The sequence below is a fragment of the Lepus europaeus genome, chromosome 14, assembly GCF_033115175.1.
Source record: "Lepus europaeus isolate LE1 chromosome 14, mLepTim1.pri, whole genome shotgun sequence".
In the NCBI taxonomy this organism is placed as follows: domain Eukaryota; kingdom Metazoa; phylum Chordata; class Mammalia; order Lagomorpha; family Leporidae; genus Lepus; species Lepus europaeus.
In genome coordinates this window covers 26,335,648-26,351,136 of record NC_084840.1, presented here as the reverse complement: position 1 = coordinate 26,351,136, position 15,489 = coordinate 26,335,648, and the positions used below count along the sequence as shown (strand labels likewise).

General features: G+C 48.6%; 1 long non-coding RNA gene across 1 annotated transcript in view; it reads left to right on the top strand.

Annotated features, from left to right (window-relative positions):
- The first annotated feature begins 2,693 nt into the window (after positions 1–2,693).
- Positions 2,694–15,489, top strand: part of LOC133773729 (uncharacterized) — a 29,127-nt gene continuing 16,331 nt past the window's right edge. The window contains exon 1 of the long non-coding RNA XR_009867961.1: positions 2,694–2,806. This is a non-coding gene — a long non-coding RNA (uncharacterized LOC133773729). The remainder of the gene's footprint in view (positions 2,807–15,489) is intronic.

Below are 15,489 nucleotides of genomic sequence, written 5' to 3'. Positions count from 1 at the left end.
ATGAGATGCTCTATGGAAGGCCTTTTCTCACCTCTGATATTCTCTTTGACTCAGAGGTGCAAGGTCAAATAAAGTACATTATCATCTTAGGCCATATACAAAAGGCTCTAGTACAGTATGGCAACAAGGTCATTCCGGCACCAGACCCTGAGGCTCATGAGCAGCCTGTCTCCCCAGGGGACTTGGTCTTATTAAAGACCTGGAAGGAAGGGTCTCCCTCAGACCAGTTACAACCCCAGTGGAAGGGGCCCTACCGGGTATTACTGAGCACTCCTACATCAGTAAAGTTACAGGGAGTCCCAAGCTGGGTACATTTGTCAAGGATTAAACCTCTACCTCTTGAGTCTTCACAGGTGGATCCAACAGATACTTTGGCTTATTCCTGTGAGCCAATTGAAGATCTAAAATACCTCTTCAAAAGGCAAAAAGAACCCAACAGCTTCTGAAAATAATGATGACCATGCAGGGGACACGGAGGATAGCGGTGACCGAAAGAGCCCCAACTCGTGAAGCAAACTCATTAGATGAGATAGGCAGAGACTTCCGGACCGAGAACAGGCAGGGTCTGTGCCCCTAATCAGCAGGAAGTAGCTACAGAAGATGGTGACTCGACACCCATCAATATCCCCTTAAGATTAAGGTCCGGAGTCTCTGAGGGGGGAATGAAGTAGGCAGGCATACAGGTTAAAATTGATCAGATTTGTGAGCTGGAAGACCACACCTTCGCCACGTCCCTATGTGATTTCACGCCCTACCTAATACCTTCGCCATGCCTCTGTGTGACCTTACACTCTACCTGATACCCCACCACGCCCCCATGTGACATCAGGCTCTATCTGACCATACCTGAGTGCCCACCTGGCCACAAGCCACTCCCCTGTGGAAAATATATAAAAAGGCAGGGAGTGTTGCAAAAGCTCTCTCGACCTCTGCGGTGCTGCCGGTGACAAGTGATGGACAGCAGCTTGAGGTGCTTGCTGCACATGGCTTTGGCCTGCTCTCTGAGTGGTATGGACACTACCCCAGCTCCTAGACTTTCCCTTCCCTCCTACCTGAACTAAAGCTTTCACTTTCCTAGATACGTCTTGCACTAAATAAAAGCTTAAAATGTACCATGCTGCCTCGTTTATCTGTGCCAGTATTTAGAATTCTTCTCTAAATATTAGGCAAGAACCTTCTTGGGCTTATTAATATTGGGGATTTAGTAATAAGCCTGTGGTGAATTCGTAAGGCACCCCAAATTCTGGTAGTACATGTGACACCCCGGCTAGCATTTCTATGGAACTTTAAGGGGCCATATTTCAGTGTGAATTTTAGGGGGTCTTGTCTGATTTCAGTATCTGTACCATGCTCCAGGAAGAATGTTGTCTCTGGGTCAGACTGGACAGGTACAAACCCAAATTTGTACTTTTCCTGGACAATTACAAACAGCTCCAGGACCAGGCCAAGCAAGGCTGGGATTTCTGGCCTGACATCTGGTCATGGAAATCCTGACTATTTCCTCTCCTTGGCCCAATAACATCTGTAATCTTGCTGCTTCTCTTTGGACTGTGTGTTTTTAATGCTCTTGTTTGTTTTGTCTCTAACAGACTAAAAGTTGTCAAACTCCAAATGGTCGTCAGACAAGGCTTCCAGCCCATTCCATTAGATGACCTGAGCAGCCCTCTGGACCGAGCAGGACAGTCTTTCCAAGGCCACTGTCACACACCATAAGACAGATAGCAAGAGGAAATACCCAAATCCTCCTCGACGCCCACATGCCAGCTTCGAAGAAGTTACAGAAAACGGAATTCCATCCATAATCCCAAAGAAGAATTTTGGGTATTACCTCTTGAGGGGGGAATGTTAGGTAGGAAGTCAGTTATGAGCTTAAGTGTGTGTAACAGGCCTAAAGAGAAGACATCTATGTCCAGCATATGCATCTGTATCTCAAAGTCATCCCGATAATGTTTCAGGGGCAGGCTGGCCCTCGCATCCTGCCCTGCCCCCTTCTACCTGATAACCTGCCAGGTGGCGGTCCCCACCCCTTCTGCCTGACAATCTTCCACAATCTCCCAGGTACAGCCCAGTATCTGCATCTCAAACACCCTGCTCCCTTCCTCCTGTCTGATAACATTTGCATCCATAAAGTCCTTTGTGTCAGACCTTCAAGAGAGAAGTTTTTCTATTTACATCCAAAAAGCCCTTTGTTCCAAGAGGAGCAGAGGTGGGGAAGCCAGACCCATCTCCTTAAAAACCCCCAGCCTCAACTGGACTGTGCGCTCAGCCCTCTGCCTCGCTGCTGAGTCGCCCGCCTGGCCTGGTCAGGTGTAATCTCTCCACTCAAACATGTAATCTCCCTCCTTGCCCTGCCCCCGCCCCCAGTCTCAGGCTCTGTCTGGAGAGGTGCCCATCCGCCTTATGGATGTCCCTTCCCTAATAAACCTTGCTATTTTACCTCCCACTAAAAAAAAAAAAGAAAAGAAGAGAAATAGAATCAAGAGGAAGGAGGTTTTTCTTTTGAACTCTTGGGTAACTGCTGGTGACCTCGTATACTTGCAGGCCAGCTGGGGAACAGGTGGTGATCAATGAGAGGTCATTCAGAGGTCATGCTATTGCTGGGCACTACTGCCCTCCCACTGGGCAGAGTTCAAGGGCAGTTCAAGAAACTGCTCTAGAGGGTGGCAGCAACACCCAGTTTTCTCTGGCACAAGACCACGGGAGTTGAAAACGTGGCTTCATCACTCGGATCTGAGAAGCTTGTGGCAAATTACCTAAACCTGTGTCTCAGTTCCTCGTCTGTGAAGTGAGCAACGTAACCTACTTGGTGAGTTCTTGTAAACATTAATTCATAATGTTAATTATTTAATTAGTTAAATTAATTCATAATGAGAGGGGGAGGGGGAGAGGGAGAGGGAGGGGAGAGTGGGAGAGGGAGAGGGGGAGAGGGAGAGGAGGAGAAGGAGAGGGAGGGAGAGTGGGACCCAGGTCTCCCTCAGGGGTGGTAGGGACCCAACTACTTAAGCCACCACCTGCTGCCTCCCAGGTGCACTTCGCCAGGAGGAAGCTGGAACTGGGTAGAACGGGGTTGTCTTAACTGCTGTATCAAATGCCCACTTCTAAGCAGCTGGGTGCCAGGTTCTGTGCTGAGTGCTAGGGGTGGAAAGAGAATGAAGACAGCTGAGGACCTACATCAGGGTACAGCAGAGAGGGGGTGGCCTGTGTGCTCTTGGAAACTGGGCAAGGGTGGCCATGGCCAGCATAGAGGCAAGAAGGCAGGAAGATCTCAAAAATGAGGAGGGTTACAGTAAGAATAAAAAAAACATAGCTGTGAAGACAGCTGGATTTGACTTCCAAGCCTCTCACCTCCGCCCCTGTTCTGGGAAGTTCTTGGTGCAATCTGGCCACACCTTAAGCTAAATGACCTCCAGAGCAGCAGGAAGATTCTCCCTTCGAGGGATTCCTGGACAGTCTGGAGGCTACAGCTGGGTGTTTGGGGGTTGAGTAAGGGGAGCAGGATGGGCAGAATCTCTGTGCTTGTCATCTCTGTAGGCTGGGCCGCAAAACCTCTCCCAGCTCGGCTTGGGATCATTAGTTATGTCTCAGAATGTGTGGGAGTCTGTTGTGCACTTAGTGCAAGAATCGGCTCACTCCATCCCAAGAGCATAAATCAGGGAATGAACAGAAAGAATCCCAGGGAGACTTCCCCATCAGCCCCTTGGCACCAGTCCTGGAGCTCTCCTGTCCAATGAGCTCAGCCTAGGTGGGATGCTCGTGTTCCCCTGGCAGGGAGGGAACACCCCTGAGGCTAACACAAAGGCTCCTAACTCCCAGACACGGACAGGGGTTGGTTTTCTAGTAAGGAAGAAACAAACGGAGCTATCCCCACTGCCTCTCTGCCGCTCATCAGCTCCACATGACTGACATCTCTGAGCCAGGGTCAATCCCCGGGGACCCACCAGCGACCTGGCAGCTGTTCTTCCTGCACAGAATTCAGTTCCGCTGACTGCCAGCTGCGTGGCTGGACAGCTCAACGCTGCCACGGGTGCTCCCAGAATCTCCACGTCCCAGGTCCTCTGAGGGCTCCCTCCTGACCACGCTGGCTGACCTCCAGGTACTGCTGGGCCTACACTAATCCTTTCCGAAAGCTTAAAGAAGGGCAGCCGGCGCTGTGGTGCGGTGGGTTAAGCCGCCTCCTGCCATGCTGGTGTGCCATATGGGTACCAGTTTGAGTCCTGGCTGCTCCACTTCCGGTCCAGCTCTCTGCTAACATGCCTGGGAAAACAGAAGACAGCCCAACTGCTTGGGCCCCTGCACCCACGTGGGAGACTCAGAAGAAGCTCCTGGCTCCTGGCTTTCGTCTGGTCCAGCCCTGGCCATTGTGGCCATTTGGGGAGTGAACCAATGGATCAAAGATCTATCTCTGTTTCTTCCTTTCTCTATCTCTGCCTTTCAAATAAATAAAATAAATCATATATACATATATATAAATTGAATGAGCACATGTAAAAGGAAAAAAAAATTTTTTTTTGGACAGGCAGAGTGGACAGTGAGAGAGAGAGACAGAGAGAAAGGTCTTCCTTTGCCATTGGTTCACCCCCCAATGGCCACTGCGGCCGGCACACCGCGCTGATCCGAAGCCAGGAGCCAGGTGCTTCCTCCTGGTCTCCCATGCGGGTGCAGGGCCCAAGCACTTGGGCCATCCTCTACTGCACTCCAGGGCCACAGCAGAGAGCTGGCCTGGAAGAGGGGCAACCGGGACAGAATCCGGTGCCCCGACCAGGACTAGAACCCGGTGTGCCGGCGCCGCAGGCGGGGGATTAGCCTATTGAGCCACAGCGCTGGCCAAAAGGAAAATATTTAAAAAAGAAAGAAAAGAAACAGATCATGATCCCTGTCACACAGAGGCTTGCAGGGAGGAAGCACCTGCTCCAAGGTGCAGAGCCAGCAGGTGACTGGGCCTAAGCTTCATCACAGACCTGTGTGTGACTTCCTCACTACCCCGCTTGCCCAGGTGGTATTTTTGGCACCACAAGGATGAGGGCTTAATATTCCAGTGCACCAATGCCAGCCAAGGCAGAGGACAATGGTGACTTGTTTGTGACCCCGTACCCTCTTGGGAAAACAAATCTGCTTGGTCCCCAGGGCTGCCCATTCCATGCAATGCCTGGGTCCTTGTATTTTAACGAACTCTTCCAGTGATTCTGCCATGAGATCCTGGTGCAAGGCTGGGTGTTTGGGGATTGAGGATGGGGAGCAGGATGGGCAGAATCTCTGTGCTTGTCATCTCTGTAGGCTGGCCACAAAACCTCGCCCAGCTCAGCTCGGAATCATTAGTTTTGTATCAGAATGTGTGTGGATTCCCGGGTGCTAACTCTCCAGGCCCTCATAGCCCTCATCTTATTCAATCCTCCAAAAAAAAACAAAACAACAAAAAAAAAACCCCTATTGGGTAAAACTATTTTTATGTCTAGGTTTAAAAATATATGTGTTCATTTATTTTTATTTGAAGGGCAGAGAGAGACAGATCTCTTATCCGTTAGCTCACTTCCCAAATACCCACAACAGCCAGGGGCCAGGCCAAAGTCAGGAGGCCCGAACTCAGTCTGAGTCTCCCCCGTGAGTGGCAGGGACCCCAGCACCTGAGCCATCACCTGCTGCCTCCCAGGGTGCGCATCTGCAGGGAGCTGGGGTTTGCAGCAGAGCCAGGACTCAAACCAGGCTCTCTGATAGGAGATGCTGGCATCTTAAACCCTGAGTCAAATGCCTACCCCTGTGTTCAGTTTTTAATGAAGACTCTGAGGCAGAGAAGGTTCTGTAAACTGCACAGGTGCCCTAGCTGACAAGCAGCTGGCCAGGCCATCAAACACAGGTGATTCAGTGCCAAAGATGGCAGCCATGGCCGCTACTCCACCTGGCCCCCAGATTAGCCTTGCTTCATGTTTCCAAGGTTTTCTGGAGAAAGCACCTTCCCTCTGCTGAAATGAATTACCTGGTGGGAATAAATCACCAACCACAGGACAGGGGGCGGGGGGCAGCGAATTTTGCGAGCGACACAATCGCTGACACTTCCCTGCTGTTCCACTCCGAATCCGGCTGCACAGACACCAGTTCCCCTGCAGCCAGCCAGCCCCGCTCACCCTGGCATTCGCGTCTCCCATCGCCCCATCCCAGACTTGTTCCCACGAATGCACCAGAAATCGTGAGTGGGTAAGAAGGAACGGCAACGAAAAAGATTAAGAGGCAACCACTGCCTTGGGAAGCAGTGATACTCCTTGAGGTCGCCATTTGCCTGAAAACAGACCATGGAGTCACCAAGAAAGCAGACCATGGAGTCACGAAGAAAGTGACACCAAGCCCTCATGCACATTGTATGCAAAAGTCTAGGTGCCCTCTGCGCTATTTGGAGAAGGCGCCAAGACGCCCTCCCCAGCCCAGTGGTTAGGAATCAGGTACCGAAGTCCAGCAGACCTGGGTGGGCTGCACCTGATCTACTGATTCCCAGTGACATGACCCGAGACCAGTACGTGACCTCCCGGTACCTCCACTGTCTCCTCTAGAAATGAGAATAGTGTAGTCCTTGCCTCATGAAGGGCTCTAAGGACCAAGAAGGGGAAGGCTGAACCCTTCACAGCAGCTCTGGAGGGAAGCGGTAACCCCCTAGAGAGACCCATGTCTGTCTCCGTTCTGCCATCCCCCTGGCAATGACTTATCTCCTTCCCTCCCACACAAGGACACCTGATTCCCTGCAGACTCTTCCCCCTGCCAGGCATCCATCCCAGAGGACTTGCCTCCCCTCCTGCCTCGTTCTTGGCTGTGTTCTTGGCTTTGAGACAGGTTTCTTAAATTGTTTTCCGGAGTTGCAAGTGACTCAGCCGTTGCTTAGGGATTTAATTAACTGGCAGTCTGAGGCTTGAAAGAGACAAGCCTCTGGGGACTTCTCCCTTCCTTGGTTGGTTGGGAGCAGGGTGAGAATGGAATGAGAAATCCTCTAGAACTACACTGTCCAGGGTGGGAGCCACTGGGCACACGTGGCCACTGAGAACTTGAACTGTGCAACCTGAAGAAAGAGGTGCTTTATGTACCATGTAGGTGCAGAGGACCCAAGCACTTGGGCCACCCTCGGCTGCTTTCTCAGGCACATTGCTAGGGAGCTGGATCAGCAGTGGAGCAGCCGGGACTCGAACCATTGCCCACATGGGATGGCAGCACTGCAGACAGCAGCTTAACTGGCTGAGCCACAATGCTGCCTCAATAATTTTTTATTTATTATAAGTTGAAATAATATTTTTGATTTATTGGTTTCACTTTTTAAAATGTGGCTACTAGGCCATTTAAAATTACCTCTGTGATTGTGGATGGTAGTGTTCTAGAACTTTCATAATTTAATAACTTAATAACTCACCAACACTTCTTGGAAGTGACTTTAATGTAGGTCTATCTCAGTCCATTTTGTGCTGCTATAAAAAAATACTTAGGGGCTGGTGCTGCGGTATAGCAGGTAAAGCCACCGCCTGCAGTGCCAGCATCCCATATGGGTGCTGGTTTGAGTCCCCGCTGCTCCTCTTCTGATCCAGCTCTCTGCTGTGGCCTGGGAAAGCAGTAGAAGATAGCCCAAGTCCTTGGGCTCCTGCGCCCACCTGGGAGACCTGGAAGAAGCTTCTGGCTCCTGGCTTTGGGTTGGCTCAGCTCCAGCCATTGGGGAGTGAACCAGCAGATGGAAGACCTCTCTGTCTCTACCTCTATCTGTAACTCTTTCAAATAAATAAAATAAATCTTAAAAAAATAATATCTGAGACTGAGTAACTTACAAAGAATGAAAATTTATATTCTGGTCCTGGAGACTGGATGTTCAGGAGCAAGGCACTCGCAAGGTCAAAGGCTCTGCTGCTGGGTTCTCACAAGGCAGGGAGGGGGAGGGCAAGAGATGGAGGAGGGGTGAGGGGACTGAGCCCACTTCTGAGAGTGCTCTACAATAAAGGCATTAAATGCCTCCCGTTAGACCCCATCTCCCAACACTGTTGGATTTGGGGCTTAAGCTCCCAACCCCTAACTTTCTGGGGGCTGCATTCAAACCACAGTAATCTACTTTTACCTCTTTGAAGTAGGGATGGTTATAAACAAGTTGCAATTAAGACCAGCGTCTGGGCATTCGGTAGGTTTGCTTGGCTGCAGCAGATCTGAACTGGAAGATGATCAGGTGGAAGAACACTCACTCAGGAAGCAAGAAACTGGACTTGCCAGCCTTGCTACACCATGAAGTAGCTGTATGACTGTGGGCAAATCACTGCCCCTCTCTGGACATCTGAGTCTTCACTTAGAAAACAGAGATTTGTTGGGCTAGAATCCAAGAGTGGGAAATTAGTAGCCTGTGGGCCAAACATAGCCATAGATTTGTGTTTTACTATGTATTTAATTCCGTACTTCTGGGAAGGAGACAGGCACCCTCCTATTGACTGTCGCTCCCAGCACTTCACACACTTACATGACCAAAATCTTGGAGGTATTTGAGTTTGCAAACTTCAGCCGTAAATTTTATTATTTTCTTAAGACTGAAGAGTATGTGTCCAAATTAAGCATTTAAATTTTTTTATTTAAAACAGTTTTCTTTTAATTTGAGAGGAAGAAGGGGGGAGAGAAGGAGGGAGGGGAGAGAGAGAGAGAGAGAGAGAGAGAGAGAGAGAGACACCCCATCTACCAATTCACTCCCCAAATGCCCACGATGGCCAGCACTGAGCTGGGTAGAAGATGGGGGCTGGAAACTCAATCCAGGTCTCCCATGTGGGTGGCATGGCACAGATCCAACTACTTGAACCATCATCGCTGCTTCCCACGGTCTGTGTTAGCAGGAAGCGGAGTCAGGAGCCGGAGCTGGGAATCCAACTTAGGCACTCAGGTCTGGGAAGTCCTAACAGCTGGACTAAGCACCCACCCCTAGCTGCAGATTTTAAACTTCGGGCATACAGAGAGCACTGACTGGTTACTTCTATTCACGCTAATACTGACCATCCTTAGAGCTGGCAAGGACCGAGAAAAAAAAAGGGGGTGGGTAGTCTCTAATCTCCAGCCCCAAATTTTTGTTTCTCCTTCTAATCCTCTTTTTATATCATGTTACATCTTGAATTTCCAACAAAAAGAGCACATGGCCTCCTGTAGAACCACAGAATATTAAACTAGAAGGTGCCTTAAAAATAATCTATTTCATTTTACAGATGAGGAAACCCAAAACAAATTGAGAGCATACATTGCTTTTATACCTGTATATGTCAGTGATTTTATTCATCTTAGATTAAAAATAAGCTAAAATATAATTATTCTTTATTCATATCCAGTGCTTACTTGAAATTCCTTTACATGACTTTTTTCCCCCCATCCAGGCAGTATTTTTTTTTAACAAAATTTCAATGGGGTGACTAGTTAGCGAAAGAAACAGTAGTTTCCTTGTGATTATGCTACATAAAACTTGCAACAAAAAATAGGTAAATGTAGCCCACTCAGTGAAAGTAAATAGCTCAAGGATTTTGTAGCACTGAAAGGAGTCTTTTTTGCAGGGATAATAGCAACTGGGGTGTGAGCTACGGCTTCTGCATATTAAGCACACGGCTTTGTCTCCTTCACCTCAGTAATGGGAGAGAGCAAAATCTGATTTGATGGGGCAAAGGAAAAGACCATAAATAAGGGGTGTGTTGTTTCCTGGGGGACAATCTTCCTAATGGCTGTCTGCCCAGGAGCCCTTTCTTCTTGGGGAAACCACACAGCCAAGATAAGGTGAGGAACCAGAGGAACCAGAGACCCCAGAGGCTGAGAGGGAGCCGAGTTGAGCTGTGCCTCCAGGGTCCAGGCAGAGGCCAATGTCAATGCTGAATCCACCTAGCCAAGAAGCTGCACTAGTGCTCTCTTTCTGGGGAAACTCAAGGTCAGGGATAGGGGAGGTCTCCCTCCCGCAAAGTTAGCTGGTCACAGGCACCCCAGAACTATCCAAAGATCTGATCACAGCCAAACACTGTTCCCATGCTAACCTTGGCTACAAGGAGTAACTCCTTGTGTGGCTCCCAGCCGCACTACCCATCACAGCCGGGACCTCCACCCTCGGAAAGCCAATGCCCCAGAGAAGAAAAGACTGCTCTGCCCTCACGCACAGAAGCACCAGAAAGGTAAATGTTCGAGCTTGCTGGAGGCAGCAACGTGACAGAAACCCATCTCCCCATTGAGAGTTTAGAAGATGATAAGAATGAAGAGTGACACAGTTTGAGCGATACAGATTTTCCCTGCAGGAAGGGTTCATTCCTTCTTGGCTCACGAAGGTTCTAGCAACAGGGTCTGGTGTCGCCCTCTGTGTCTCCGGTGATCTAGCTGCTTCTGCAGGTGCACCCGGAACGCTGCTTCTCCCAGGAAGTCTTCTCTAAGCTTCTGGTTCACCAGATTTCCTCTTTGATTTGTATCATTTGTTTGTGATGCCCTTAAATCTGCCCCGGAACTGCTGTCTAACATACTTATCCAGGTGTTCCGTAGCGACAGCTAAGACAACACTGCTTCCAACCAGAGCCTAGAGAAGCAGGCTCTGCAGCATCCAGGGCCCTGCACCTCTCAGCTTCTTCCTCCTCCCAGCATGCCCTGGGCCTCCCAGCCCCCGGCCCCCACCCCCCACCCCCACCTCCTGCCTGGCTCCCTCTGGCAACAATAGTATTTGTGTGGCTCCTGCCTTTGCCAAGGGCTGAGAGATGTTTTTTATCCCAAAGATAAGCAGAATGTGTTATCAGTTGTCTGGGGAAGTTCATGACAGCAATTACCCTTACCTAGATTATCGGGATTTTCTTAGAAAATGGAACCTTCTCCTGTTGAACAGAGCCAAGCTACTTAAAAGGAAAATTTAAAAAATAGCAAAGAAAAACTTTCCATAGGCGCCCTCTGGGTGTACTTACCAGGCATCTAAGGACTTTTTCTTTTTAAAAATAAGTCTGCATATATTATGCTCCCATCACCCACAAGTTAAGTGCAGGTAAGTCTACAAAACAAGCATTCACAATAAAAACACAGTGCCTACTGAATGGGATGCTTACAGATGATTAGGAGGGTAACTGGGACAGGGTATGTATTTCATCACAAGTGAAAATTTTAAGAAATAAATTCGTGGGGCCGGTGCTGTGGTACAGCAGGTTAACACCCTGGCCTGAAGTGCCAGCATCCCATATGGGCAACGGTTTGAGTCCTGGCTGCTTTCACTTCCAATCCAGCTCTCTGCTATGGCCTGGGAAAGCAGTAGAGGATGGCCCAAGTCCTTGGGCCCCTGGACTCACATGGGAGATCAGGAAGAAGCTCCTGGCTCCTGGCTTCGGATCGGCACAGCTCTGGCTGTTACAGCCAATTGGGGAGTGAACCATCAGATGGAAGACCTCTCTCTCTCTCTCTGTAACTCTGACTTTCAAATAAACAAATCTTTAAAAAGAAAGAGAGAAAGAAATTTGTGTGTGGGAGCAAGCATTGAAATAGGGTAGCAAGTTGAACAAGGGAATGGGCTAAGCTGTTTTAGCCGAATTGAAAGAGGGGGGCCAAAGACTGTGATATGCTACAAGTCACAGAGGGAGTAAATTCACCACTAAAACTAATCATGGAATGAAGGCAGGCATTTGTTAAGAAATTAACATTGTACTTGGAATTCAAATGGAATTGAATGTGCAACTAATGTTGTGCTTATTAGATGTCTGCTTTTATTTATATATTCTTTGCCTCTAAAAAGAATATGAGGTAGGATGAAGAACTATAATAATATCATATAGTTGAATATGTAATCTCATCCTTTTTCCCTAAGAGAAAAGTCAATACATGCCAGCACATAAAATTCCAGCCAGACAAATGAGGCAGGGAACAAAGGAAGGAAATGGCCAGCGTTGGCTGGGTGTCGCCCATGGGCACATCTGCAGAGAAAATAAAACACTGGCGGCAGATCCGCCCTGTTCAAGCCCTTTTTCAAAAATGTCACCACTGTTGGTTGCAGTGTTACGCAAACATTTTGGAATTTAGAACACTTTTTACATATAACTGGACCTTGGGATCCATGGGCTTGATATCTTGACAGCCTGCAGATACCCAAATCTGCAGATGCTCATATATCATAGAAAAGTGGTATGGTTTTTGCACATAATCTATACACATTGTCTTGTATACTTATTTATCATTTGAGAGACAGAAAGAGACCTTCCATCTGCTAACTCACTTCCAAAACGCCAGGAAGCCAGGAAATCTATCCAGGTCTTCCACATGGACGCCAGGGACCCAACCACTTGAGCTACCTCCCCAGATGCACATTAGCAGGAAGCTGGAACTGGGAGTGGAAAAGGGGCTCAAACCCAGGCACTCTATTATGGGATACAGGTATCCCAGGTGCATCCTAACTGATGTGCCACATGCCTGCCTCCCATATACTTCAAATCAACTCTAGATTATGTAACAGTTGTTGCACTGTATTGCTTCAGGAACGACAAGAAAAAAGTCTGTACCTGTTCGATACAGACACACTTTATTTTTTAAAAAATTTTCCATCCTTGGTTGGTTGAATTTATGGATGCAGAACCCATGATACAGAGGGCCAACCGTGTATGTGCACACACTGATATCAGTAGAAGCTCACGAATGACGTCAATGATGACAGAAGCAGGTGCACTCTGACACACACCCACACTGTTCTAAGAATGTTAGCTACATTGCCACATTGACTCCTCAGAGCAACCTGCAAGGCAGGCATGGTTAGTATTCCCCACTTTACAGATGAGGAAACAGAAGCATAGCCAGGCACAGAGGAAATTGTTCAAGGTCACCGAGCTAGCAAGGAACACAGTCGGGATTTGATCAAGCCCAGGAACTCTCACCAAGGTTACCGCTGAATGTTTGTGTCCTTCCAACATCCACACAAGGAAGGGCTAAGCCCCAGTGAGACAGTCTGTAGAGATGGGTACTTTGGAAGGTACTGGGGTCAGATGAGGTCATGGGGGTGAGGGCCTCATGATGAGCTTTGTGCCCCTCTGAGAAGACACACCTCAGACAGCTCCCCAACCCCTGCGCGCATGCTCAAAGAAGAGGTTGTGTGAGCACACAGCAGGAGGGCAGGCTTCCCACAAGCCAAGAGGAGAGGACTCACAGTGCCGCTGACCTTGTCCACACCTTGATGTGACAGGTCCCAGTCTCTGGAACTGCAAGGAATTAATTTGTTTGTTAAGCCCATTCAGCCTGTGGTATTCAGCTGTGGCAACCCAAGTGGGCTGAAACCACCATTACGCTGCACGTTCTTTCTGCCCACCATAGGATTTCAGGGGATGGGTGTATGAGTGTTTAGGCTATACTTGGTACTGACTAGCATAACAGCATGTGTTAAAATCACACACCATGGTGCCTGATGAGAGATGGCCATTGACTGGTAAGTGCACCCCCTGGCTTAAGGCACCCCCCTCCCCGAAAACAAGCATGAGGTACACACCACTTCTAAAGGCCTTATACCCTGGAACACACATAAATGTGGTCAACCTCTTTATTTTTTAGAATAGTTTTAAATTTACAGAAAAATGGCAAAAGATAGGACAGAGAGTTCCCACATCCCCACACTCAGTCTTCCCTCATATTAGTTAGATTTGGGCTATTACAGTGAAATATCTGAGGCAACTAACTTTATAAGGAAAAACTATCTTTTTGGCTCACAGTTTTGGAAGTTCAAGTCCAAGGTTGGGCAGCCCCATTGTTTTGGACTCTGAAGAGGGTGCCAGATGGTTGTGGTGGAGGAAGATTCACATGGCAAGTCAGGATGCAGAGAGAAAGGGTGGGTGGTGTTGGGCCCAACTCAGGCTTTTTTTTTTTTTTTTTTTTTTTTTTTAACAGGCAGCGTGGACAGTGAGAGAGAGAGAGAGACAGAGAGAAAGGTCTTCCTTTGCCGTTGGTTCACCCTCCAATGGCCGCTGCGGTAGCGCACTGTGGCCGGCGCACCGCGCTGTTCTGATAGCAGGAGCCAGGTGCTTCTCCTGGTCTCCCATGGGGTGCAGAGCCCAAACACTTGGGCCATCCTCCACTGCACTCCCTGGCCACAGCAGAGAGCTGGCCTGGAAGAGGGGCAACCGGGACAGGATCGGTGCCCCGACCGGGACTAGAACCTGGTGTGCCGGCGCCGCAAGGTGGAGGATTAGCCTATTGAGCCACGGCGCCGGCCAACCAACTCAGGCTTTTATAATAACCCACTGCTGAAAACACAAGAGGTCAGATGAGAACCACCTCCAGGGGAAGGGTCCCAACGACCCAAGGACCTCCCACTGGCCTTGCCTCTTAAGGGTTCCAGCAACTCCCAGTCACGCCACTCTGGGGACCAAGCCTTTATCACCCTAGCCTTTGGGGAAACTTAAACTAATATCCAAACCACACTATCCCTAGCATTAGCATGTCACATTAGTGTGGGGCATTTGCTATAATTAACAGACCAACATTGTTCTTAACTAGCATCCACATTCAATCCAGATATCCTTAGCTTTTCCTAGTGTCCTTTTAACTGTCCTAGGACCTCATCCAAACCCCACAATACATTTAGCTTTGCATCTGCTTAGGCTCCTCTTGACTGGAGTTTTCCAGACTTTCCTTGCTTTTGATGATCTTGACAATTTTGAGGAGTACTGGACTGGTATTTTGTAGAAAGTCTCTCCATTGGGATTTACCTGCTATTTTACTCATTATTAATCTAATCTTTTTCTCAGGATTATCTAGGAGAAAGGTCACATTTTCATCACATCATATAAAAAAAAAAAAAGAGTATATACTATCGCCGGTGCTGGGGCTCACTAGGCTAATCCTCCACCTGCTGTGCCGGCATCCTGGGTTCTAGTCCTGGTTGGGGCACCGGATTCTGTCCTGGTTGCTCCTCTTCCAGTCCAGCTCTCTGCTGTTGCCTGGGAGTGCAATGGAGAATGGCCCAGGTCCTTGGGCCCTGCACCCACATGGGAGACCAGGAGGAAGCACCTGGTTCCTGGCTTCGAATCGGCGCAGCGCACCGGCTGCAACGTGCCAGCCATAGCGGCCACTTAGGGGGTGAACCAACGGAAAAAGGAAGACCTTTCTCTCTCTCTCTCTCTCTCTCTCTCTCTCTCTCTCTCTCTCTCACTGTCTAACTCTGCCTGTCAAAAAAAAAAAAAAAAGAGTATATACTATGGACAGGATCCATCACTGTTGATGCTTTGATCATTTGACTGTGGCAGTATCTGTCCGTTGTCTCCACCATAAAAGTCCTCCCTTTGCCCCTTTCCATGCTAGATTCTTTAGACAGACATCACCATGCACAGCCTAATCTTAAGGAGGGGGGATTTGTGCTTCGCTTCATTGAGAGTAGAGCATCTACATGAATTATTTAGAATTCATCTACATGGGAGACTTGTGGATATTTTATTCAGAAAATATTTGAGGAAGGTCTTCTTTAATAGATTTTCAGTGACCTTCTGTTTCCCATTTTTTATTTCTTTGAAAGGAAGATAAACAGAATCAGAC